The sequence below is a fragment of the Tenrec ecaudatus genome, chromosome 9, assembly GCF_050624435.1.
Source record: "Tenrec ecaudatus isolate mTenEca1 chromosome 9, mTenEca1.hap1, whole genome shotgun sequence".
NCBI lineage: Eukaryota > Metazoa > Chordata > Mammalia > Afrosoricida > Tenrecidae > Tenrec > Tenrec ecaudatus.
The window spans coordinates 163,681,813-163,709,354 of record NC_134538.1 but is presented as its reverse complement, the minus strand read 5'-3'; the positions used below and the strand labels follow the sequence as shown (position 1 = coordinate 163,709,354).

The 27,542-nt window shown below is 48.7% G+C and overlaps 6 non-coding genes across 6 annotated transcripts; 3 read left to right on the top strand and 3 right to left on the bottom strand.

The window, feature by feature from the left end:
- Positions 1-4,346: 4,346 nt before the first annotated feature.
- Positions 4,347-4,418, bottom strand: TRNAC-GCA (transfer RNA cysteine (anticodon GCA)). Its single transcript has one exon. It is a non-coding gene; the product is annotated as a tRNA-Cys (tRNA).
- A 1,547-nt stretch (positions 4,419-5,965) lies between these two features.
- TRNAC-GCA (transfer RNA cysteine (anticodon GCA)) lies at positions 5,966-6,037 on the bottom strand. The gene has a single exon. It is a non-coding gene; the product is annotated as a tRNA-Cys (tRNA).
- A 5,177-nt stretch (positions 6,038-11,214) lies between these two features.
- On the top strand, positions 11,215-11,286 carry TRNAC-GCA (transfer RNA cysteine (anticodon GCA)). Its single transcript has one exon. It is a non-coding gene; the product is annotated as a tRNA-Cys (tRNA).
- A 3,868-nt stretch (positions 11,287-15,154) lies between these two features.
- TRNAC-GCA (transfer RNA cysteine (anticodon GCA)) lies at positions 15,155-15,226 on the top strand. The gene has a single exon. It is a non-coding gene; the product is annotated as a tRNA-Cys (tRNA).
- A 3,714-nt stretch (positions 15,227-18,940) lies between these two features.
- Positions 18,941-19,012, top strand: TRNAC-GCA (transfer RNA cysteine (anticodon GCA)). Its single transcript has one exon. It is a non-coding gene; the product is annotated as a tRNA-Cys (tRNA).
- A 4,556-nt stretch (positions 19,013-23,568) lies between these two features.
- TRNAC-GCA (transfer RNA cysteine (anticodon GCA)) lies at positions 23,569-23,640 on the bottom strand. Its single transcript has one exon. It is a non-coding gene; the product is annotated as a tRNA-Cys (tRNA).
- Between the last annotated feature and the right edge of the window lie 3,902 nt (positions 23,641-27,542).

Sequence of the window (27,542 nt, the reverse complement as noted above, 5' to 3'; positions counted from 1 at the left end):
CACTATGGTCTTTGTTTTACCTCATAAATCTTGTTAGACCTGCATACATTCATTTGAATAATAAAGATCATAAGATACACGAACGTCAAGATAGACAACCCTTCAGAAACAGTAACAGAAGTAATGATTCCCTGAGGGTATGGGAAGAGAGGTTGGAGGACCTGATAGCAATGATGACTGTATAATGCCATGCAATTTGAATGAATAACAGAATTGTAGGTGAGCGGATGCACTGGAGGTGTAAGATATGGCAAAAAAAGAAAAAATAATCATAAATAATAATAAAATTAATATGTAAGGGTTCCTGGGGGTTAGGGTGGTGGATGTGGTTGGTATGCTTTCTGAATGTACACTTACCCTCTAGTTTACCCAGAGTAACACATTATGATACTTGGAGTGGAATACTGGAGTAACAAACCATAAAGATGGGGAGTGGATGGTTATTTGACTTCTGCCTCATGGTAGTATTCCTTCTTTGGCTGCAAGTCAGATATGCCCATGCAATTTAATGGGTTGTTTTCTGGAAAGAACATGGGAAGTTAAAGTTTTGATTATTATGTTTGGTTGTAGTCTTTAGTTATTCCTGTTTAAAATCGTGAAAGCAAATGTGATTAATGTATATTTTGAGCTCAGGGGTAGAAATCGCCATTTGAAAAAAATAAAAAGAAAGAAATCACCATTTGAATTTATCAGAAACCATGCTACTTAAGGAAAATGGCTGATGACAGAAGGTCAAAATGCCTGACAGAAAGCCTGGATCTGGTTTAATGTTCTCAGAGATTTAATTCCATATTTTTGTATAAACTGAATAGTTTAGATAAGGATTTAGATAAACTAAATAAGGACTGAACTTGACTATTTTAAGAATTGAGTTTAGTATCTGATCCTATTCTTGTTTATACTGATTTCTTCTGTTTATTATCTATATAAGGATGTATAGAAATGTTTATTGGGAAGTATGAAATATAAAGTTTGTAAGCCCACTTGCTTTCAGTCATTAAAATTTGATCTTTAGATGGGTTTAGGCCATGGCTGCAAATAAAGCTTTGAAAAGATATGCCCCGCCCAGTGCTTTAGAGTACTCAGGAACCAGTGGTCTTTGTCAGAAGCTGGAAAATCTGGAACCATGAAGAATACTCCTCTCTAGGACTGAATGTTGAAGGGAGCCTGTGAGCAGGCTGAGATGTTTGCTAGTTGACGACCTGGATCTACTGGTTGAGTGGAAGTGGGAGAAATGCAGCAATAAAGAGACGGGTTGATTTTGCCGCTGAAAGCTGTGCACTTGGTTTACAGGAAAAAGAGAAGACGAAAGCGGGTTGACTGGTCTAAGGTTCATGACCTAGCATGAGGGGGCGAGGCTTGTTGAGTATTGGTGAGAGCCCATGGTCTAAAGGCAAGGCAACCAGAGGGCACCCTGGGGAGGCTAAGTGAGGCAGTGCACATTGAATTGACCAGAACCCAGACAGATGAAGAGAAGTTATTTGAGTTTGTGAACTGGTGCATACTGCTGCAGACTTTATGGACGACCTGCCCTGATTTGACTTTGCTTATGTGGACTTCACAAGTTTCCAACTGGAATGAAGATTCTTCACATAGAAAAATACGATTGTCTCCTCAAGCACTGGGTTGATGTCAGTGGGCAGTATAGAAATTGGATACCCAAAATTGGGGGATAAAGGCATGAAGTGGTTGGCTTACAAACTTTCATAGGTCGGGGAACAAGTTCATAAAATTGTAAGATTAAGGTACAGGTGTTACTTAACTGCAATTGTTAGGCTAAAGAATTGTATACAGGTGCCAAGTTGACAAGGGGTGGATTGAGATAGGTAAAGTTTATTGTGCTAACCTGGCCGATACACATGTGGGATTAATTGAAGGGTGGAGAGATAAATGGCTCAGTGGGCCTCACCCTTCTGGTTCTCTGATCTCTTGCTCTCTAATGGTTGGACCACTGTGCAGCTGCCTTAGCTAACTCTCTGCCTCAGCTGTCAAGGCTCACATGCCAGATGAGAAGCCACATGGGCTTGCCCTGATGAAGCTCTGGCTGCTGCAGAAGCCCAGTGGAGACCATTGCCAGCGCTGAGATGCTTACACCACCACTAGAGTCAAAGACCTTCTATCCACTGGCCTTGATCCTCCTGCATTCGGTGTCACTGTGTGTGTTTTGTGAGATTGAGGAGGACTTTGTGGATCGGTATCAGACATATGGGCTAAGTCGGATTTATGGGCTTAGACTAGATGGAGTTGGGATGCTTTCTGAATATACACTTACCCTTTATATAAAGATCTGTATTGTACACATATGAGTCTCTATAGATTTGCTTCTTTAGTTTACCCAGAGTATCACAGGTGAAGGGAGTGGCTAAAGGAGAGCTGATATCAAAGAGTTTAAGAAGATAGAAACTTTTTTAAAAGAAATTTTTTAAAGTGATGGTAGTAGTAATTATAAAACTATGATTGATCTAATTGAATTATGAATTGTTATCATATCTGGAAGAGCTCCCAATAAAATGATTAATAAAACAGAACAAAATGTAACATCTCATTATGAGCTCAATTTTAAGTCATTCTAAAATTGTTTCAGTTTTCAGTATTTACTGCTCTTTTCAATTGAGATTTTTCTGTGTGTTTATCTAATTCAGCAGATCTCAACCTTCCTAATTCTGTGACTCTTTAATACAGTTCCTAATGTTGTGGTGACCCAACCATAAAATTATTTTGGTTGCTACTTCATCAGTCATTTTGCTACAATTATGGATCAGGCAAACTCTTGTGAAAGGGCTGTGTAACCCCAAAAAAGGGCACAACCCACAGGTAGAGAACCACTTGTTTAATTATTTGGGGTTGTTACTTGTTGGTATACGGTTCTGCTATCTGTGTTTTCTATGATTCTCTGTAAATGAAATCCAGGACAGGTAACTCTACGGAGACAATAACTGGGTTCACAATCGCCTGTAGGTACAGAGGGAGGATGGAGAGCAATGGGGAGCTAACAACCGTGAGTACTAGAAGAAAATGTGTGAAACTGATTTTGGAGATGGTTGCACAGCTCTTCCTGATATGACGGAATCATTTTAATGATAATATGAAGTATATGCTAACAATACTAGTATAAAAAAAATCAGCCGAACCCAGACTCTGTGCCATTAGTGAGTTGGAAACCCTATGGAGATGTTCTGCCTGTCCTGCAGGGCTGCCCTGAGTCAGAATGGACTTGAAGCAGTGGGGTTTGACCAATTGGGACCCAGATGACAGCAGCAATTAGACAGCTGGGAGGGGAAACATGGGGCCACTCAGTGTCTGTTCATGGGGGAGGCACAGCTCAGAAAGGAGAGGAGAGGGGCTGCACAACCAAGGTCAAGGAGCCTCGGGAATCGTGATGGGACACTGCTGCTCAGAGGCGGAAGTGGAAGGCCCGGGGGAGCTTTGTTGGCTGTCTTATGGTCTGAACAGTTTGTAGGAAATAGATGAAAAGATGATGGAAATGTCTATGAACTTTCTGAAGTCCCCTCACATGTGAAGACATGGAGTCGCTCGTCTTCTGGGGACCCGTTGGGCATGCACGTCACAGATGTTCAAACAGTACCCCGGCTTCCTCATGTCCCTACCTCCTTACACCTACTGCTCCACGGTGGGCTCAGCCCTGTTACAACCCCAGAGGCCTTGGAAATTCACCCAGCTCATCACTCAGCACACAGCTCTGGACCAAAGCAAGAGCTAGTTCTCCTACTGGGAAGGTGGGGACTGGAGGACATGGAGTGAAAGGAAAGTGCTATAGACATAGATAGAGGTGGGAAGAGCCAGTCACTAGGTAGACTCTGGACAGAGCATGAGTGTCCCATGCTACACTCTGTGAAGGGAAGCTTACAAGCGGGGTGGCTGTCATGGATTGAATGATGACTCCGAGATGGTATATTACAGTATGTTGGCTTGCGACTGTGAACTTGTTTGGTAATGGGGTCTTGAGCTCCTCCAACATTTATCCTATAGGACAAGTTGGCAGAAACAGATATGAACAGAGGGGAAAGGCAGCGCGGCAGGAGGCGGACACCGAGATTGGCAGGAGCCACCGGGAGTCAGCAGAGAGGCACAGAGGCCGTTCTCTCAGCTCCCTCAGAAGGAGTCAACAAGGCGGACTTGAAGGCACAGCATTGTGAGACACAACCAAGTTCTGTTCTTTAAAGTCATTGCCGTTGAGGTATCTTATTTCAGCAGTCCCCACAAACCACGGGGTGGCCTCTGTGGACTCCGGTATGGCTGAGCAGGTGAGATCCACACTCATAAAAGACACAATCATGTGACTACACTTAAGCATCCATGCAGGCTCTCAAAATGACCCATAAATAAGGGGGCGCCTGGATTTGAACCAGGGACCTCTTGATCTGCAGTCAAATGCTCTACCCCTGAGCTACACCCCCTGGCATTCCAGGGTGGCCTAATTAATGCTCTTGAGTTTCAAGGCAGCACCCAGCTCTGTAATTGTAGCTGGTGCTTCCCTCTGGACTGGCTGACTCATGACTAGAGCCCTTCCCTCAGCTCCCTGACCTTCCAGGTCTCCTTCTGCCTGGACCATCAGCAGAGAGAGAGGAGAGCAGCTTTCTGCAGAGCCTCAGCCATTAGCTCTGCCTTTGTGGTTGAGGCTGAGAGCAGGCCAAGGTCTCTAGAGTGACCCACACTGACCCTTCTGGACCCAGGGCCCAGCCTGGGCCTTTTTCCTTCAGTGAAGACCAGAAGGAGCAGTGTGTGTGGTTCCTGTCTGCCATGACTAAGTGCCACAAAGGGGGTGGCTTCAAGTGAGAGATGCACTCATGTCCCCATTGAGACCGGCTGAGGGTCCAAGCTGAGGGTGCCAGCCATCTGAGACCAGTTGGCCCTCTGAGGACTCTGAGAGACTCTGCTCCTGGCCTCCCTCCTGGGTCCTGGCAGCCCCATGGCACTTGGCACACAGCTCCAGCTCCATGACGCCCTTCCTCCGTGTCTAGGCTGCTCTCCTCTATATAAGCAAGCGCTCATATGAGATCAGGACAGACAGCACCCATGTCATTGAAGCCATGACATCATTGAGGACATACTTTTCAAACCAGGTCATGCTTATAGGAATCAGGGTTTAAGACTCTTACTTTGAGAGAGCCATTGGGACAAAAATACCTCCCGTGTGTGGCTTCGCAAACATGAATGTATTTTCATATAGCTTAGAAGGTGAGCAGTCTGAATTTAGGGCACCAGATCCCGGGGAAGTGAGTGCCCAGATGTGGGGGCCACATTTGACTTCCTTTGGCTGCATGATGAGGAGAATCCGTTTCCACACCAGCCTGCGGTCAACCGCCACAAGGCAGAGATCTGACTTGGCTCCACCCTCCACCTCTCTCTGCCTTGTTCTGACACCAACCATTCCTCTGGGTTCATTGCTCTGGGCACACAGAACGCACAGACGACACTGCGGATCACAGGGGCTTCCTAGGGACGTGAAGCAGTTACCACGAGCCAGGATCAGAAGGAAGGACCAGGCCCGGGTCCACAGCATCACTCCTCCTCAGCCAGCAGCCACATCTCTCTGGTCTTCAGCCTCTCCGCCATGGAATCGCCTGGGCTCTGCTCCCGAGGGGCAGGCAGCCCACCTAGTGCCGTGCCTCACAACCTTAGGGTCTTGGCGCTGTTCTCTGCTCTGTCTCCTGGTCTCAGTGTGTGGTTTCTGCGGCCTCCACCACTTCAGGCCGGGATTTCCAATATTCTCCACTGGTGGCTTGTCTTCCTGGGTGATCTGCGAATTCTGTTCCTGAGATGCTTCATTCTTATAGCCAGGGAAATGACAAAACTACCATTCCTTGATTAAGAATCCTCTGCACCTCATTTGCATCCCACCCAATCATTTGTTGGGACATCAGAGAAATGGAGAACTTATCCTTCACTGAGCACCCAGATAAAGAGTATGGCTAGTGGTAGCCCTCAGAATGGCCTATAAATGAGGGGGCGCCTGGATTTGAACCAGGGACCTCTTGATCTGCCGTCAAATGCTCTACCCCTGAGCTACACCCCCTAATACAGCAGCACCCAGCTCTGTAACAATAACTGCCTCCCCTGGGACTGGCTGACTCAGAACTAGACACCTTCCCTCAGCTTTATGATTCTCCAGGTCCCTTGGAAACTGGAACCAGCAGCAGGGAGGAGGTCAAAGAACTCCCTTGTTCATTGCCCCCCTACTCTCAGTTTTGTTCAAGAGCAGACCATCTCCAATATAACCCACACTGGGTCCCCCAGACTTGTGCCTGTCTTCCTGTAGGGAAGACAAACCGGGCTGTGTCTATGTTTCCTTGGGCTCCCATAACACAATGTTTCAATGTGCGTGCCTCTAAGTGACAGCAATGGATTATCTCACCATGCTGGAGGCTGAGAGGTTGAGCCCCGTGTGGGAACCACGTTGATCCTCCTGAGAGGTCTGCGAGAGCTCTGTTTCGTGTCCGTCTGTGCTCTGGCATCTCCCTGAGGTCCTCACCTCAGCCACATCATGTGTCTTGTGGTCTCCTTTCTTGTCTGCGTCTGCTCTCCTGTGTGTTTAAATGCGGTCTAGGGTAAAAACAAGACTCAATCTCAAATATAATTGATGGAGAACTTTCATTACATCTTAAAAAGGACAAAGACAATACAAAAGCACAGACACTTCATCTGGATGAGAGAAGCCATTAGCATGCAGACAACATAGCGCTTGAGTGTTCATGTGGGGCCTTTGTTAACAGACATGGAACAAAGGACATGTCACAAATTCTCCACTGGTGGCAGATCAATACATCACAGTTACATGGGGAGCTATGGAAGTGGTAACAGGACCCATTGTGATGCATACATTATGGTAGATAAAAGAGCATACAAGAATGGGCCAGGGCCTTCTGACCAAGGCAGTCAGGGCAGCCCTGATAGAGCATGTCTCAGGATTATTCATACCCCCAACCCTGCGCTGTCCTGTCCCCAGTATGGTGAGCTACCACCCATGCAAGCCCCCATGAGTGACTGCCCCTCTCTCAGGTAGTTAAAGTGGCCCTGGTGGCCAAGTGGTTACCAATCAGGCTATGATGCTCAAGGTCTGCAGCTGGAAAACATCAGCCAGTCTTAAGGAGAAAGGCAGGGCTTTCTACTCCAGTTAAGTTACAGTCACAGAAACTCACAAGGTCATAATAAAAACTGGGATTCTGATGTTATCCATAGCCTTCTGCAAATCAGGAAAGGTGTACGTCAGGGGTGTGTCCTCTCACCATACTGGTTCAGTCTGTATGCTGAGCAAATCATAAGAGAAGCTGAATTCTATAAAGAAAAATGCAGCATCAGGATTGGAGGAAGCCTATTAACAACCTTCACCTAGAGCTAGCACCCTGAATTTACAATTCAGAAGATTTTTTTAAAATACTTTTATTGGGGGCTCTTACATATCTTATCACAATCCATACAGTCATCCAGTGTGTCAAGCACATTTGCACATATGCTGCCTTTGTCATTTTGAGCATTCTCTTCCGCTTTGAGCTCCTGATATCAGCTCCCCATTTCTTCTCCCTCCATCCCCGCCTGCCTTCCCTCATTATTCCTTCATAAGTTATAGATTATTATTTTCATATCTTAAGTCGTCCTCTGTTGCCCCTCACCCACTTTTCCATTCTTTGTCCCCCTGGGAGGGGGGTATAGGTTAATTCTTGTAATCGATTTGACTTCAGACCTCTTAACCTGTGATGGAAGTCATTTCTATTTGTTAAAAACATGCCCACTTGTGATATTTCTGTTGGAGGAGCACTAGATAACTAAGTCACAATTTTAGGCTGGTGTGGAGTGTTGCTCTAATGCACTCCTAAAATGTGCAAGTACTGTTTGTGGTAGTTACATAATCTGGTGTCAATATGGGACTTGAGATCATTAAGAGTGAAGGGATGGAGTCTAGTCGGTCAATCAGGTCACAGCCAATGAGGCCTCTGTGGGGCATGACCTTCTGAGGATTCTGGGAACTCCTGTATTCCTCCTTGGAAGCGAGAGACACTCTCTCTGCTCACTCCCTGAGAGATGCTCTACTGACAAGACACATGGCCCTATGCTGTTAGATTGGTACCCTAGGAACTGGAGAAGCCACATGGAGACCCCTACCAACACTGAGATGCTTCTATCACCATTGGATCCACAAGACTTTGCACCCACTGGCCTGTGATCTTCCTGCATTCAGCGTCATTGAGTGAGTCTCATGAGTCTGAAGAGGGTTTATAGATTGGTATCAGACAGATGAGCTAATATCGGACTTACAGACTTGATCTGGACTGGGCTGGGAGGTTTTCTCAAGATTCAACTGCTCTTGTATATAAAGCTGTTTTTATACACATATGAGCGTCAATGAATTTGTTTCTCTCGTCTACCCAGACTAACACATTATGGTATCAGGAGTGGGGTATTAGAGGAACAAATCATAAAGATGGAGAGTGGATGTTTCTTCAACCTCTGCTTCATGGTAATTTTTCTTTGGTAGTCAGAGGTCAGATAAATCCACACAGTTTACTTGATTGTTTTCTGGAAAGTATATGGTTAAAGTTTTGATTATTTTGTTTGGTTTTAGTCTTTGGTTATTCCTGTGTGAAATGGCAAATTTGAATGTTGTTAATGTATATTTTGAGCTCAAGGGTAGAAATCGCCCCTTGAATTTCTGAGAGACCATGCTGGTTAGAGAAAATGGCTGACAGAAGGTCAGAATAGCTGACTGAAAGCCTGACTCTGGTTTGATGCTCTCAGAGTCCTAGTCCCATATTTTACATCAAGAGAACAGTTTAGATAAGGATTAAGATAAGCTAAATAAGGATTGAATTTAACTATTTTAAGAATTGCGATTAATATCAGATTCTATTTTGTTTATACTGATTTCTGCTTATTATTACTGATATAAATGATAATGGGAAATATGAAAATAGAGAGCTTGTAAGCCCGTTGCCAGGAGCCATTAAAATTTGGTCTGTAGTTGGGTTAGGACATGCCTGCAAATAAGTCTCTGAGAAGATAAGCCCACTGAGTGCTTTGGAGTACTCAGGATATTTGCATTCCAAGAGACTAGTCTAAGGGCAAGATTGAAAGAATGAGGTAAAAAGGAACTCTTTAGATTTTGGAATTTTGAACTAGTGATTTATGCCAGTAGCTGGAAAAAATCTGGAACCATGAAGAAAACTCCTCTCTAGGACTGAACTGTTAAAGGGAGCATGTGGGCAGGCTGAAATGCTTGCTAGGTGACCACCTGGATCCACTTGTTCAGTGGAAGTGGGAGAAAAGCATCAATAGAGAGATGGGTTGAGTCTGGCCACTGATACCTGTGGACCTGGTTTACAGGAACTAGAGGAGAAGAAGAGAGTGGGTTGACTGGTCTGAAATTCATGACCTAGCACAAAGGGGCTAGGTTTGTTGAGAATTTGTGAGGAGCCATGGTCTAAAGGCAAGGTGACCAATGGGCACCCTGGTGAGGCTACATGAGGCAGCCTACATTGAGTCGACCAGAACCCTACCAGATGAAGAGATCTTCTTTCTTCCTGTGAACTGGTGCACATTGCTGCGGCCAGTCCTGATTTGACTTTTTATGGACGGCAGGTCCTGATTTGACTTTTCTTATGGATGCAGACTCACAAGGCTCCAACTGGAATGAAGATTATTCATAGCAAAAAATATGATTGTCTCCTGAGAGCACTGGGTTAATGTAAGTGGACAGTATAGAAATTGGAAACTCAAAATGGGGAGGATAAAAGCATGAAGTGGTTAGCTTACAAACTTTCATAGGTGAGGGAATATATTCATTGGGTATAGGATTGAGGTGTAGATATTACTCAACTGCAATTGTTAGGCATAGGGTATTTGTTTAGTTCACTTATAGAATGTTATTTTTAAATGAGGGTGGCACATATGGAATTGTATGCATTTTAGTTTTATCCTGTTAAGTACAAATATGATTTTATTATTGTTTGCTTGAAAACTATATATGGCTAAGGAGTTTGTTAAAGTGTTAAATTAACAAGGGGTGATCTGTGGTAATTACCTAATCTGGTGTCAATTTGGGTGGGATTTGAGAGGAGCTATCTAGTAATAAATAGGTCTAGTCTGTCAATCGGGTCATAGCCAATGAGGCCTTTAGGTGGGCCTTGCCTTCTCCTGAGGATTCTGGGAACTCCTGTATTTCCTCCTTGGAGGCGAGGGACTCTCCCTTTGCTCACTCCCTGAGAGATGCTCTACTGACAAGACACATGGCACTATGATGATAGATCTGTGCCCTGGGAACTGGAGGAGCCACCTGGAGACTCCAGTCGGCACTGAGATGATTCTACCGCCCATGTGTTTCATGAGTCTGAGGACTTTATAGATTGGTATCAGGCATATGGGCTAATATCGGACTTAAGGACTTGATCTGTACTGGACAGGGATGTTTCCTCTATATTCAACTGCTCTTGTATATAAAGCTTTTTCTTATACACATATGAAGGTCTATGAATTTGTTTCACAGTGGTAGCATGGAGTAATAATAGGTCGAGGCTGGAAGAGCTTTAATGGGCGAGTAGTCTGACTGTAGATTGCCTTGAAAGAACTGTCGGTGGAAGTGTGGACATCCAAGACAGTTCTGATGAGGGCTGTGAGAAAGTGAAGAGCGAGATACAGCGCAGGTGGTGGGAATCCGCACCAGAGACGGCAGCACCAGAACCAGGAGACGCGGACCAGGTGGCTTGGAAGCTGACTCATGGAGTGAGAGAGGTGAGACCCTTTGGGACCAGGCTTACTGATGGAGTTGGGTGCCTAAAGTCGCCATCTGGCCCAAGATATCCAATAAGGCATGGGGCAAAGAGACCAATAAACCAGAAATCAGAAGCTGAAGAGAAAAGCAGCGTGGGAAGCAGAAATCTCAGTCTCCAAGGGAGATGTCCCAGAGGGGAACTCCAGGCCACTGGGCCTCCAAGGGAGGAGTCATGTCCTCCCAGGGGTCAAGCAGGTACACCTTGACTAACTCAGATCCGGAGTGAGGGGCCGTCATTCTCAAGTGCCAGGGGATGGGGCTGGATCCACTGCTTAGAACAGAGATGGGGTTGCTAAGCCAAAGGGGGAGGAAAACAGGTGGGGAGCTATCTAGTAATAAATCAGCCAATCCCAAAAGGCACAGGTTAATATTACAGAGCTGAGTGCGACCTCACAAATGAAAGGGAATATTTAGGTTATATTAGCATGCCAGGGGGTGTAGCTCAGGGGTAGAGCATTTGACTGCAGATCAAGAGGTCCCTGGTTCAAATCCAGGCGCCCCCTTTCTTTATGTGCCATTTTGAGAGCTACCACATACTCTCTATTTGGGTCCCCATAGAGGTTTAGAAGCACCCCCTCCCAGGTTGGGGTTTTAAAGAACAAGCCCAACAGAGCCTCCCGCTCCAGGCTGAGAGCACAAGGGGAGCCACAATGACTGTCCCTGCTGTGTGTGCTTCTCATCTCCCCAACATGTGCTCACCTCCTCCACAAAGGCCACCATCCGGGTTCTCAGGGCGCCTGATCAAGATACCACAGTGACTGATCTAAACAATGGAAGTGACCATCTCTCAGGTCTGTGGCTACAAGTCTGAATTCCAGGGCTCAGTCTTGCTGATTCCTTCTGAGGGCTCTGAGGGAGAAGCTCTTCCAGGCCAGTCTGCTGGCTTCTGGCAATCCCTGGGGTCAGTCTCTGTTGTCACCGTGCCTTCCCTCCTCTGTTTATGGCAGTGTCTGCTCTCCAATCTCATAAGACATCACGTGGGTGAGTCTAGAACCCACCCTCCTCCATCTTAAAGACCCCACTGTCAGACAAGGTCTGCCCTCCCAGGGGGTCTGGAAGGTAGAGTGAGGCACATCCATGCAGCAGCGTGGCAACACACACATTCTGGAGGGCACTCCCTTGCCCACATGGTCTCTGATAAATTGTTCTGTGGGATGTTGGAATTTTGGTCCTTGTGGTGGGCATTGTCCTCCTCCCACCACCTTCACCATTGTCCTTGGTAAACAGGCAATTTGTCTTTTACATTCACAGGTACACAGATGAAGAGGAATTTTGCCTCAGGAGATTTGGGACTAGTCATGATTTTAGACTCTGGGGTAATATGATTGGGTGAATGTGTTTTAGACATGAGAAGGACAGTAATCTTGAGGGTACACAGGGTTAAATATTACAGATTAAATTGTGTCCAACAAGCCTATGTGTCAACTTGGATATGCATTCAGGATCATGTGCTTATCCTTCATTTTGGGATTTGATAGAATTGTCCTATGTGTAGTAAAACTTAACTCCTAATAAATTCATGAGGCAAGATTAGAGCCGCCTCTAATGTATGTTACTGAATCAAGATACAGTCTCCAAGACTAGTTCATATTTTGTGATGTAAAAAAGGTTAAACAAGTAGGCAGATATCAGCGGAAACACATTAGCTTCAAGAGAGAAGAGCCAAAAACAGAGCTGGTTTAGGGGTCAAGGGTCCCTGCACAGAGAACCTCCCAGACCCGAGGAAGATGGATCCCGAGACACACGGAGCTCTCCCAGGAGCCCGGGCCCACACTGTGGGAAGGAGTCGAGGACACTTTGCTGCGGCATCAGAGAGAGGAAGCCTCGCCCTAGAGCTGACACCCTACCTTCCAGTGTCCTAACATTTCTGTTCCTTAATGCCACTCATCTGGGGTATTGCTGTTAGCATAGCACCTGAAAGAGGAGACAGAATTTGGGAGTGGGGTGGGAATGGGGTGCTGTCCTTACACATTCCTAAAATGTGAAGGCTGTATTGAAAATTGGATAGAGGTGGAGATTGAAGGACTTTTCAGGTGCCAAATAGTGATACAGCCCAGATTGCCTTGAAGAGACTTTGGGGAAATTTGACATCTGAGACAATTCTGGTGAAGGCTATAAAGAAGGAGGAGAGCTGTAACACAGGAGACAACAGAAGCAAGAGAGTGGGGCTAGACGATGCAAGCACCTGTCCATGGAGAGGGAGCTGAGTGCATCTGAGCAGCAGGCCAACTGGAAGGCTGAGTGCCTCCAGGTAATGGTTGGAGCAGTTAGAGTCCCTCGTGCAGAGTCAGAAAGTGGAGTGTCTTAAGCCCATGGCTCACTGGCTGAGTGGGGTGACTGGGCACCTATCAGTAGAGCTAAAACGACCTGTAACACTTGCCCATGCAGGACAGGGGTCAGACTAGCCTAAGAAGCTAGAGCAGCCTAGAAGCCACCAGGAAGCAGAAGCTGAGGAGACAAGCAGCAAGAGAAACAGAGCTGCCAGGGTCTCAAAGGGTGGACCATCACCTACCAGGTCTCAGTGGGCTGGGCCGGAGTGTCCCAGGTTTTAAAGAGTCAGATTCTCACCAACTTGCCTCAGGACAGTGGAGCTATCTTTCACGAGTTTCAAGATTATGGGGCCAGATCTGCAGTCCAAATCTGAAGGGATGGGGCAGAACAACTGGGTCTGCCAAGACCAATGGAATGGGGCCAACACTCAGTTGCACTAGGAGAACGGGGACACCTAGGCCAAGGAAGAAACTTGCCATCCCAGTGGTACTAGCTGTGGAGTTGAGATCCAGGGCTAAGGAACCACCATCAGGGGTCCAGAGGGCCTAGCAAACCAATTCTGGAGAACAGTGCCACTACCTACTGGACCCAGAGAAGAGAGAATTATTTTCAAGCACTGAGAGCTAATGTCCATCATTCTACTGGCCTCCTGCCTTGTTTGGTTTCCAAAGTCTCTTCTTTCCTTCCAGTGTTTCCATTTGAAGTGGAGACATCTGACGTACCCGTTCCACCACGGTACTTTGGAAGTAGATAAAGTGTATGTTAGCTTCACAGGATAGAGCTAAGCTCTTTGGGATGATATGAAGGGGTGAGTTTGCTTTGCATATATCAAGGACATGAATTTTGAGAAATGCCATCAATTGAAGTTTATTCCCCTAAACTACATAACTTGTTGGGGTGACTCTCAGTGATTTGGCAGTTATGTAATGATATCACTTGTAAGTTATGCAATGAAGAACTCCCTCATGATGTCATCTGATGCCACATAATTAATCAGGTCACACCCCTAATCCCATGTAAGGGACTTTTTACAAAACTTGTGGCCCATGTCACCTTTTCCCTTAGGAGAGTAGGAATAGGAAAGAGAAGCTGGCACAGAGAGAGCCCAGGAGAGCCAGGAATGAAAAATGGGGCAGAGTGGGACCTTTTCCCCCAGTGTCCTTGCAGGAAGACTTTCTTAACTTGGGGAAGACCGAAGCCAAGACACCTGGTGATGTGGCAGGGATGTCAGGGCAGCGATGCTCAGAGCAGGTAGGGCCTTCCCACAGCTGACAGAGAAAGGTTTCCAGGGAGTTGGCTCCGTTTGGGATTTCTAGCCTCCCAGACTGAGGAAATTAACTTCTGTTTCCTAAGCCACCTACTTATGGCCTATCTGCTATTGCAGCAGGGTATAACAAAGGCAGAGTCCTGGCACCCGCATTTGGTTTAGATATAGGGTCTTTGAAGAGGTCATCAGTTCCATAAACTTGGGTGTGCTCCACAGTCTACCTGACTGCCGTCCATATGAAGAGAGAGCAAGCACAGGAGACGGAGGAGGCCGTGTGACTGTGATGCTGTGGCTGAAAACCAAGGAACCCCAAGTAGCTCTTGGAGCTACCAGAACCGAAGATGAACGGAGGGAGCAGGTCCTCTGTCCAAAGTGCAGGATCAGCATGGCTGCCACACTGACCTTGGACTCAGCCTCCAGGATTGGGAGACAGCACATTTCTGTGGTTCCAGGGTACCAATGTGAGGCATTCTGTTATGGGACACCCAGGATCCACATACACAAGCCAGTTTTGACTTCACTGAAGGGAGAAAGGCCCAGGTCTGAGGGCCCAAATTAAGATTACATGGGCTGTTTGGGATACATTGTCCTAATTTAAAATGACAATGGGAACAGTGCGCCCCCACCCTCCTAGCCCTCACCCCCCAAAGCTGCTGCTTTGTCCTCTTTCCTGCTCAAGATCCCTGGGACTATAGGATCCAGGAGACCATAGAGCTGAGGGAAGGTGTTCACTCCTGAGTCAGCCACAACCAAAGGGAAGCACCAGTTAATATTACAGAGCGGAGTGTGACATCACAAATGAAAGGCAATAATTAAGTTATATTAACATGCCAGGGGGTGTAGCTCAGGGGTAGAGCATTTGACTGCAGATCAAGAGGTCCCTGGTTCAAATCCAGGCGCCCCCTTTCTTTATGTGCCATTTTGAGAGCTACCACTACCACATACTCTCTATTTGGGTCCCCATAGAGGTTTAGAAGCACCCCCTCCCAGGTTGGGGTTTTAAAGAACAAGCCCAACAGAGCCTCCCGCTCCAGGCTGAGAGCACAAGGGGAGCCACAATGACTGTCCCTTCTGTGTGTGTTTCTCATCTCCCCAACATGTGCTCACCTCCTCCACAAAGGCCACCATCCGGGTTCTCAGGGTGCCTGATCAAGATACCACAGTGACTGATCTAAACAATGGAAGTGACCATCTCTCAGGTCTGTGGCTACAAGTCTGAATTCCAGGGCTCAGTCTTGCTGATTCCTTCTGAGGGCTCTGAGGGAGAAGCTCTTCCAGGCCAGTCTGCTGGCTTCTGGCAATCCCTGGGGTCAGTCTCTGTTGTCACCGTGCCTTCCCTCCTTTGCTTTTGGCAGTGTCTGCTCTCCTCTATCTTAAGACATCATGTGGGTGAGTCTAGAACCCACCCTCCTCCATCTTAAAAAGCATGATACAATCTCCAAGAATGATCCTTATCTTTAGTCAATTTACTTTGAGAATGATCGGAGTTCATGGGAAATTCATTAACATCAAGAGATGTATTTCTTCTGGATCTAGGTTTCCTGTATAGAGAACCGCTTGGAACAAGGGGACGACTGATACCAAGACACTTGGAGCTTTCCGAGGAGCTCTGGCCTCACAGATGTGGAACGAATCCAGGGAATTTTCCTAAAGCATCGGGGAGGGAGAGCCTCATCCTAGAGCAGACATCCTCACTTCTAGCTCTTAGCCTGTGGGTCACACGGGGGAGAATGTGGCACCAGGATTGGAAGAAGGCTGAACAACCTGCGATATGCAGAGGACACAAGGAGCTTGCGGAATGTGAGGAGGACTTGAATGAAGTACTTGCTGATAAAGATGAAGGAGAGTAGCTTTCAACTCGATGTAAAGAAGACCAACATTCTCACAACAGGCACAATAGATAGCGCCACATAAATGGATGCCAACTGAAGTTGTCCTGCTAGGATGCACAATGAATGCTCACGGAAGTAGCAGACACGGGAACAAAAGACTAGGTGTATTAGGTAAATCTGCTACACAAGACCTATTTGAGTATTGAAACGTAGGAATTTTACTTTGAGGACTAGCCCCTGACTCAAGCTATGGCATTTTCAGTGGTCTCGTGTGCATGTGAAAATTGGACATTGAATAAAGAACAACAGAGAAGAACTGATATTGGAAGTACCATGGACGGCTGAAAGGACACAAGGACGTGTCTTGGAAGAATATAGCTAGAGCACTCCTTAGAGACTAGGAAAGCAAGACCTGGTTTTACACACTTTGGTCATACGGCCAGTAGAGACCAGTCCCCGGAGAAGGACATCATGCTTGCGACAGTGGAGGGGAAGGAAAAGGAGGAAGTCCCTCAAGGTGATGGACGGACAATGGGCTCGAGTATAGGAACAATGTGAGCGTGGCTCAGGACCAGGCCGTCTTGCACTCTGCTGTGCATAAGGTCACTATGGGTCGGAACCGACTCTGTGGCACCTAACAAGAGCAACAACTATGCCACTCACATGAAGAATTCTGTTAAATAAGCACCAGGTAACGAGGCAGGAGTTGAGATCAGGAGTGGGGTGCTCCTCTCACACAGACCTAAAATATGGAGGGCGTTGTGCAATTGGGTAGAGGTGGAGGCTACAATTAAAGTCTAAGTTGCATTGAAGAGCCTGTTGGAGGAAGTACGGACATCAAAGACAATGCTGGTGAGGGCTGAAAAGAGAGAGGAGAGCTGGGACACGGGAGACAGCACAGAGGGTGGGAAGCATTGGCAGAGCGCTGTGGCAGAAGCGGCAGAAGGGTGGGGCAGACCGATCAGGAGCTTACCCATGGAGACAGAACTGAGTGCGTTTGACTAGGAGGCCGAGGCACCTCCAGGCGTTTGACTGGGGGAGCCACACTAGGCAATCCAAGGAGTACGAGAGTTGGGCCTCTTGGGAAGAGGTTTCCTGACAGAAAGGGCTGCTTTGGGCACTTATCAGTATAGCTGGCAAGCTCTGTACCACTTGCCCATTCGGGGCAGAGGCTGGGCTGGCCTAAGAAAAGTGCGTGGGTGAGAGCCGAGAGGAACTGGGAAACAAAGGGTGGAATGATGCCCTCTGGGATGTCCAAGGGTGGAAGCCTGACATCTTGGGTTTCATCAGCGGTCTAGAGTCAAAGGGTTTGGCCATAGTCTCCTAGGTTTCAGACAGGCAGGGCCTCACCCACTTGCATCTAGAGTACGGGCTCCCATTCAGGAGCGCCAGGCATGGAGCCAGATCTGCTGCCCAGATCTGAGCGATGGGGCAGACTATCTGGGCCTGCCAGGGCCAATGGGGCGGGTTCACCACTCAGTTGCACTCGGAGGAAAGGGCCACCTTAACCAGGAGGAGACTTGCCACCGGGGATCTGGAAGGAGGAGCTGAAGTCCAAAGTGGAGGGACTAACTTCAGGGGTCCAGAGTCTGGAGACAGGGCCACTGCCTAGGGTTGAAGAGAAGAGAGACTTGTTCTCAAGTTGAGAGTGACTGTCCATTGTTCTGCTGGCTTCTGACTTGTTCAGAACTCGTGAGCCTTCTTTCCTTTCAGTTGATCATATTAGAGATAGAACAACAGGAAAGAGAGCAGCCCTTGAAAGAGGGAGGTCAGCAGCTCCAGGGATGAAAGGATAGAATGCAGTGGGACTTCTGTGGCCGACAGCCCTGCAGGGAGCACCTCTGCGGCCTCGAGGAAGACTGGAGCCAAGATGCTGACGACCAGGGAACGTCAGGCCGGCAGATGTTGAAAGCAGTTACGGACCACCCTTCAGAGGAGACAAACAGAGAAAACCTCCTACAGGCACTGGTCCCCTCTCGGGATGTCTAACCTTCCAAACTGTAAAGGAATCCACTTCTCCCTCGTCAGCCCCCAGTTTGTGGCATCTCTGCTATAGCAGCACGGCATCACCAAGATGGAATCTTACACCCTAGTACCTGTCGCCTTCACTTTGTGTAGATTCAGGCTCTTTGATGAGGTCATCAGGTCCACAAACTCGAGGTCACAACACGTAGGGTGGGTCCATCCCCATCTGACTGCCGTCCTGACAGAAGAAGAGAGCAGACACACAGAGACAGGCAGAGAAAGGAGGCCCTCTGACCATGTGATGCTCTAGCTGCCAGCCAAGGAACCCCAGGCCATTCCTGGCTCCCAGAAGCCTGGAGCGCGGCATGGGGCAGAATTCCCAGCAGTGACAACATGGCTGCCACACCGCTGGGACCCTCAGCCTCCAGAATTGGGGGAAAATACATGTCTGTCCCCATGTTCGTGTACTTTTTCACGGTGACACAGGAAGTACATATCGGCTAGTTTTGTCTTCAATCAAAGAGAGAAAGGCGCAGGTCTGGGGTCCAGGTGGGCCTGTTGGGCTGATTTGAAGACATTGGCTACATTGGGCCCAAACCATAAAGGCAGCAGCCAATGGGATGGGTTGTGTTGTGCAGGCAGCTTCTTTGATGTCCTCTCAACTAATGGTGCCAGTGGCCATGGGCCCTGGAAGGCCACAGAGCTGAGGGAAGGTGTCCAGTCCTGAGTCAGCCAGTCCCAAAGAAGAGCATCAGTTAATATGATAGAGCTGAGAGCTACCTCACAAGTGAAAGATCCTAATTATGTTATGTTAGCATGCCAGGGGGTGTAGCTCAGGGGTAGAGCATTTGACTGCAGATCAAGAGGTCCCTGGTTCAAATCCAGGCGCCCCCTTATTTATGTGCCAAGTGAAGAGAAAGCCATACCATCTACTCCCTACCTGGGCCCCAGCAAAGCGTTAGCAGTCCCCTGTGCTTAGGGTTTGAAAGAACTAGTTATCCATTTTAAATTCTAACCTCCCTACCAACTTTTTGCCATTTGTGGAAGAAAAACTCATATAGTGAAGTAATAACATCCTCAATTATTGGTGGGAGAGACAGAGGAATGGATGGACGAGCTAACCCTCCAGAGTGCACCCTGAGGTGTATGATGAGAGTTGATTTCTGCTTACAACCTCACCCCCACTCCAGGCACATTTAAGGATTCTCCTGTGGCCGGTGGTATCAGATTTTACTTTTGACTAAAGCCTTATCCCCACACTAGGCACATCCGTGACTTCTCCTGGAGGAACCTCTGGCGTGTGGTGCAGTTTGATTTTAGACCATAGTCTGGCTCATCCTCACCATATCTTGAAGATTTGAATTCCTTCAAGGCTTTGTCTGTTTCCACAGTTTTTCACCCTTTGGGTTGAGTTGGCTTCAATTCCTCCTGCTTGGTTCCTTCTCCAGGGCTGGTCGCCTGTCTGTGGGCCGAAGGATGCTCCCACCCAGGCAGTATCACTACAGCAGCCAGGATCAGAACCCTGTGGCTTGGTTCTTTCTGATGCCTGGGGCTGGGCCCCTGGACATGATGCTCTGCACAGAAGCCTGGGACGATCCGTAGCAGGCGCTGGCTGAGGAACGCCTAACAGGAGAGAGCTAGGAGGCAGGATGAACAGCAGGGATTTCTGACTTGGTTTTCCTGAGGGGAGAAAGCTCTCCATCAGAGCAATCCTGCTCTGCCCGAGGGTGGGGTTGCCCGAGGGTGCTAGTGTCTCTTAAGGAGTCCCTGGTGGCACTTGAGTTCAGTTAAGCACTAGCTACCTGGATGGCAATGTGGTGATAATTTGTTTTAGAAGAATTAATGCCAGACTGGTCCCAAGGACTCGGAGATTAAAGATGTCCCAAATATCTAACTTCCCGGATGCAATTCTGCTCCATTCCCCTGGGCCCTGGGTTCTGCAATTTGCTGCAACACCTTCCCAGGGACCCAAGGAACTTTGAGGGGTACCCGCCCCCACAACCAAATGGGCCCAAGGAGCGGCTGTGTCACTGATGAGTCAAATTAAAGAGACATCAGACAAGATACATCATGCGAATGCTCACTTCCCAGCCAGCCATGATCTCAGCACCCATGCCACATAGAGAGAAAGAGAGAGAATATATTTCCAACCAAGGCTTATATACACTCAGGGGGCGTGCACGTCCCCCTAAGTACAGGTAACCACATGTGTAACAGGAAGGGTTGTGCAGCAGGCATAAGCACGACAGGAAGGGGACAGGCTAGGGGTGTGCACGCAACAGGAAGGGGAGGCACTGGGACACACATGTGACAGGAAGGCACACACATGACAAGTTGGGCAGACTCTAGAGTCAAGGTGGCAGCCTAACCTTGGTTATCCCTGAGTTGGTTTGACCTTAGAGTCTTTGGGCTCTCCTTCAGGGGAACAATCCATTATCCTTCTCAGAAGGGAGTGGGCTCTACTCTGGGTGGGACAGATATAGGGTCTGACTGTTCTAGATGGCTGATACCTATCAGGCAGATAACCTTCAAGCAGTTGACCTCCAAGTGTATAGTCAGTGACCATGTGTTAGCAAGCAGCACTTTAGTTTATATATTATGGGGGTGGTGGGAGGAGCAGCCTGGGGAATCACTTCTGTTTCCTACAGGCTCATGTGGTGATGGGTGTTGTTCAGTCCCATAGCTGAGGGTCAGCAGAGGTAGGGTCCATAAACGGAAACCACAAATGTCCCAAAGTCATGGTAAGCCTTTCCCCTTCTGCTAAAGTTCTGTCAGGAAATAGAGGTCTGGCTTTCCAGGGGATGTGGGGCAGAACTTCACAGTGGTACTAGTGTATATGCCCTAAGCCAAGAAAAAATAAAGATACAGTGTCTTAAGCTGCACCCTCTACCAAGGTAGTCTTGAAGGTGCCCCAAGGAAACAACGGGTATGGCTTGATGCACACCCTCTACTAAAGTCTGGTTTTAATCCCACCCAAATCCTGTCCATTAGTAAAGCAGAGAACACCCTTCAAATGGGATTATAGCCACCGGCACAGAGCCCAGAAGCATAAGACATCACCTAAGAAGTGACAGCTAGAAGGGTCAAATTAATTGGTCACAACTCAGGTGGTTCAGAAGACAAGACAGGGGGACTGCTTCTGAGTTCGATTCTGTGCACTCATCAGCACAGGGTAGGTTCAACTGCACAGCAACTGGCAGCTCATTGTCTCACGTATAATCGACAAGATCTTGTTGTTCTGTGCTGTGGAGTCAGTCCTGACCCACAGCAGCAACCCAATGCACAGCAGAAGGAAACACCATCCAGCCCGCGCCTTCCTCGCCAGGGTTCCTGTGCTGGTGTCCAGACCCGTCTGCTCTATCTACCGTGATGTCCTTCTCGAGGGACTGGGCTCTCCTGACATGTCCACAGAACGTGAGATGAAGCCTCCCCATTCTTGCCTCTAGGAGTACTCTGGCCATATTCTTCCAGGACTGACAGGTTTGTTCTAGCAGCAGGCTTTGGAGCACTCAGTACTCGCGAGCTCTGCAATTCAAATGCAATGAATTGTCTTCGGTCTTCCTTATTCATTGTCCAACTTTCACATCTATGTGAGGCCATGGAGACTATCATGGCTTGGGTCAGGTGCACCTTAATCCTCAAAGGAACATCCTTGCTTTTCAGTGCAGCAGATTTACCCAAATGCAACTTGTCTTTTGGCCTCCTGACTGCTCCTTCCATGAGCATCGACTGTGGATTCAAGCAAGACAAAATCCTTGACAACTATTTTTTCTCCATTTATCCACAAAGCTACTTATTGGTCTGGTGGTGAGGATGTGGGTCTTCCTTACATTGAGTTGTATCCACACTGAAGGTTGCAATCCTTGATCTTCATCAGCACGTGCTTCGAGTCCTCACTCTCAGCAGGTCAGGTTGTGTCATCTGCATATCACAAGTTGCTAATAGTTCATGTATTCCAGCTTTACACATAAGTTTCTACTTCAGTCCAATAGCCCTGGTGGCTGGGTGGTTAAAGTGTTTTGAAGCCTCACACCACTCTTCAGGAGAAAGATGTGCCAATATGTTTCCACTGAGATTTGTACCCTTGGAAACTCTATGGGGCAGTTCTGTGGTTGTTATTTTTATTACTCTGCTAAATGACTTTTTCCTCCACAAAGGGCAAAAGGTTGGTATGAAGGTTAGAATTTAAAATTGGTAATAACTTCAGATGGGATTACTATTCCAAAAATAAAAGGAAAAGGGAGAGGCAGTATTATTTTTCACCAAATATGTGCGTGTCATCGACTGAGTAATCGTATCTGGGGAATAGCTTCTGTGGATGGAGTTGGAGCATCCCCCTCCACATACCTAGTTGGGGTCACGAACGTACACAGAAAGAAGGCGCTGTGGATGATGTCTCTCTCACTTCTGCTCCCGAGAGTGAGGATGACTAATGGTCTGGCTGGGATACACAGAACATAGAGGAAGATGCGGGAGTCTATAAATGGGAAATCACCACAGGTGCCCCTTATTAACCACTTACGGCTGTGGGATCGAGTAGAGAGAGAGACTGGCCGCTGCATGAAGCAAGGGCCTCTGAAATGAAAGTGTGCAGGGATTTCATGGACACTCTGAACTGTCCCCACAAGCAGACATTCTATCGACAAAGACAAAAGCATGGGCGGCAAGCAGGAGCAGACCACCACTGGACTACAACTGGATGCAGTCTGAGGACCAGCGATCCCCAGGATTCCTGCTTGTGGGAAATGCAGAGGGGGTATGGCATGCAAATGAGGTGTGATTCTGTTCTCCCCGGGGGCCCCCTCCTTGAAGGCTGGCGAGGACCCTGAGTCGCAGTGACTGGCTGTCAGGTCCAGGCAGGTAGGAAGCAGAATCGGATTTTAAACCAGAGCTTTGAGCCTGTTCCTCCCAAGCCACTCAGGGCTCATGCAAAGTCACAGGAACAAACCTGAATTTGTAAATGCATGCAGACAGAAAAGGCAACCCAGACAGGAAAAAATGCAGGTCAAAGACTTGCTAGAAATGCAGCCTCAAGAAAATACAGCCAGCATGGACACGGCACAGCAGTTCCATCTCTTGACGACTGTTCCCAGCTCAAGACGGCGGCTGACTGGCCAGCCTGGACTGAGCACACACACTCGAGGGCCTCGTTGTGCCTCAGGCCTCCCAGGCCAGGGCTTTCACTGTTGTTTTCCTGCTCTGGTTAGTGCCCCAGGTCACCCAAACCTTAGCCATTTGGGGCTGTCCTGCTCTCTTTGGCAGCCATGAACTAACTACCATTGGTTTGCATTCCTGATGGAACTCGGCTCTGCTCTGCTTGAAGCCTCAGCCAGGCCACTGTCACGGCCCACGAGATAGAGGCTCCGTAAGAGAGGTCATTTTGGCCCTGGAGGCCACTCAGGGTAAGGGAAAGAGCATACATTTGTGAGGAATCTAAAATGTGACCTGGCAGGGGGCGCCCGGATTTGAACCAGGGACCTCTTGATCTGCAGTCAAATGCTCTACCCCTGAGCTACACCCCCTGTGGTCTAAGTAATCCTAACTAGACCTTTATAACTGTGTCGTGCAGTGGTGATCCCTAGCCTCACATGCTCGAATTCCTTCCACACCCCCAGGCCTGGCCTCTCCCCCATGACTCAATGCCTGAGTCTTCCTGCTTCCCCAAGAGTGCTCATCGCATAGGCCTGCCTGCCAGCAGCTGCCTGTCAGAGGCCATCTTCCTTCCTCCTTCACTTCCGAACCCTGCAGGAGGGTGCCAGCCACATGGCCCTCTGTGATTTGTAATTCAGAATGACCAGAACCCCTCCCCTGTCCTCCAACCAGGACATTGAAACCCAGAGAGTCAGTGGCCTTGCCTGCTTTCCCCTGAGTCACAGGTTAATTTGGAGCAGGAACTGTCCAGGGCCCGTTTTCACACTTCCCTCTATGCCTGTTTCAATCTGTCAAGCTCTGGGATTTTCAGGGTTCCCTGCTTCCTCTTCCCCTCCCACACTTGGGTTGCCCTGGACCCATACCCAAGGCCACAGGACTGTCCTGAGGTGGTGGCGGTGGTGGCTTCGAGACAAGGGGAATCGAGCCTTCTAACTCGGAAAGCAGCATCAGCAGACAAGGGAGAGTTACTGAGACAGGCCCTTGGACAGGTGCCAGGACCCTCTCCTTCATAGCCAGCGCCTCTTCCTTAGTCCGCATTTTATAAAATGGCTCAACTCTCTTCCTTTTATTTTTTAAAGCAACTTACCATAGAGCCTCGGGTGGCCTGCGCCCACCTGGTGGTACTGCAGAAGACAGATCTGGTCACCTAGCAACCAAATCCACTGCCATCCAGCCCATTCTGACTCATAGCAACCCTACAGTACAGAGTAGAACTGTCCCTGTGGGTTTCTGAGACTGTCTGGAAAATCAACCACTGAAACTTGTATCGGGACCAGACTGTTTCGTTCCCTTGTGCAAGAGTTCCCTAAGAGCTGGTAGCCAACTTGATGGCAGATAACAAGAACACGAATAGCTCTAGATTATTCCCCTTTGATAGATGAAGAAAGACTCAAAGGGGTCAATAGTCATTTTTATTGAATCATCCAACAGATACGTTAGGGGATCGTTAGTTTATGTGGCAATTTGGTTAGGTTATGCCAAACCCACTGCTATCAAGTCAATTCCAACTCACAGTGAGCCTATAGGGCAGAGTAGAGCTGCTCCTAGGGGTTCCGAGACTCCTTACAGGAGCGAACCACCTCATTTTTCTCCCACAGAGGAAGAGGGGCGTTGGAGCTGCTGGCCTTGCAGCTGCAAGGTGATAGTATCTCGTCATGAAGGAGACACAAACCTCTGTGCTGCTGCCAGCATTTAGGGCACCTTACATCAAGTTCCCTTTGAGCAGATGATCCTCAGTCATGTGGGCGGCTCTCATCCAACCCATTGAAAACCCTAGCCATCAAAGACCGAGGTGTCCTGGTGCAATATCTGCCTCGAGACTGCAGAATAAGCTCACGCCAGCGTTTCCAGGCAGCTGCTGCTCTGCAAGCACCAGGCTTGCCAATCTCACAACGGCACGGACCAGTTCTCTAGGGGGCCCTGATGCCCTTAGTTAGCATCCAGTGTTCCGAGTCTAGTCTCAGCAACAGCCAAGGCTATCAAACAAGTCTTAGACTCTCATACAGCGTCAGTCTCAAAGATGCAGGGTGACAAGGAAATAAATAACTGAACCAGATCATTGCAGACACTGGAAATATTATCAGGAAATGAAATAAACTGAAAGATGACGGCTGTGAGCCTGGGCAGTCAGGGTAATGGCAATTTGAATTAAAGTCTGAATGATAGCTACAAGCCTGGACCTAGAGAATTCCTGGCAGAAGGTAAAATGATTGCAAGGACCCCAACCTCCCTGCTCCCCAACCCCAGCCGCCTATGTTCTCCTCTGCCGCTGTTGTCAATGGTGCTGGTCATGACATTTCTACCCTGCAAATTCTCTCCTGTAGAGAGTTACAGTCTCAGAAACCCACAGGGGCCATTCTACGCTGCCCTCTCGGGTCACTATGAGTCAGAATAGACTTGATGGCATTGTTTGGGATTTGGAGTCTCTGTGTAAGTAGCTCTGGTAATGGTGTGGGTAGGCATCAGGCTACTAACTCCAAGATCAGTGCTTTCAAATCACCAACTTCCTGTAAGCATAAATTTAAAATGACATTACTAGATTGTGAGCCTGAAGGGACAATGCCCCAAGCATACAGCAGAACCAGGCACATATGTTGAAAAGGACACTGATAAAACACTTATACGCAGCAGAATGAGACCACTACGCCTCTCTCTCTCCTTGCTGTGGTTAATGCTTGCTTCTCCCTGCACTTGGTGATCATTGAGTTTCCAGGTCCAAGTGACATTAACTTCCATAGGGAAGTACCCTGACCACAGCCCCCAGCCCAAGGATATTCTTTGCAAGGCATTTATATTCCTTCAAGATGCTGACAAAGCTTCAACCTCAGACTGGTAACAGTGACTCTCTTGTTTAAAATTTGCCTATGAGATTTGAAAGTGTAACATTCTTTGGGGAGCTTCCTGCTTGAGGTATCTCCACCAATAGCCTGTGTGGAGAGGGGACCGAGGGCTGTTTTAAACCTTCCTCCCTTTAGATGCGTATGCTATTGGAATACTGCCCCAAGCATCCCGGGCATCAGTGTATTTTACAGGGTTTACTTAAAACACAGCCCTCAGGGGACGCTGACCAGGCTGGATGCTCCTGTAAAGACTTGCCTCAGAAAACCTATGTAGGATCACTGAGTTAGAAACGACTCAAAGGCAATGGGTTTTATAAAAACATTTGTGTTTCCCACCAGCTGACCTTGCAGCGAGTGCGCTGGAGAAACTGCTCCCAAACCTCAGCCAAGTGGCCAGTCGGTGGCGCACCCTGGACTCTGAAAGAAAACAGCAGATGGCTGAGGGAGCTGGGATCTGGCCTTCCAGCTAGGGCCGCACCACAGACCCACGTTTTTCCAGGAGCATCCACTTCTGGCCACGAGGCGGGGCCTTTGGGAAGGAGAACCCACCATTGGCAATTGGTCCTCGGCGGCCCTGCGCCACCCACCACCGAGAGGCTCCCGTTCCTAGAGCGACAGGTAGCTGTGGCATCGCGCCACCACCAAGCGACCCGCGCTTCTAATTAGCCGGAAGGAGAGGGCGCCACCACCGAGAGACCCGCGTTCCTAGAGCGGCCGCGCGCGGCGACCACTACCGAGAGATACCCAGTTTCTAGAGCGGCTGGGAAAGGGGGGGGAAGGGAAAGGGGAGCACCACTGAGATGCCGATTCCTAGAGCGGCAGGTCGCCGCGGCCGGCGAGGACCTCCCGGCCGCGGCCAGCAGAGGGCAACTGGACGGCCGCGCCGGGCCTCACGTGGCACGTAGTGCGAGGCCTTGGGCCGGAGGCCCTGGCGTTGTCGCCTACCCGTCAGATTCTGCGGAAGCCATGCCGGAGGAGCTTGATCAGCCAGGGGAGCCGGGCCAGGGTTGGTGGGATTCAGACGCCCCATTCGCCCGTTTATGCAGAACGGAGGTTGCGTCTTTGCGTCACTCTCTCGCGGAGCCCCCTGCACCACGTGTTGTCGCGGTGGTGAGCGCCGCGCGGCGTTAGGGAGTGAGAATGGGCTGGGAAGGGCGGGAGCTTCGAGGGCCCGCACTCGGGCTGTGGGGGACCCTTTGCGGAGGCGCTGCTGCCGAGACCGACGGCTAACGGAGCAAGTGCTGACCGGAGAGGACGCGCAAAGGACAAAAAGGAGTGACCACAGAGCAGAAACGGCCAGTGGCTCTGTGCCCGTGCCATCTGGTGCTGCCGACCTCGCAGGCTCTGTGTGTGTGTGTGTGGGGGGGAGTGACCGTCCTTCAAAGGGCAGGGCTTTGTGGCCACACCAGGCACCCTCCAGCTGGGACGCATCT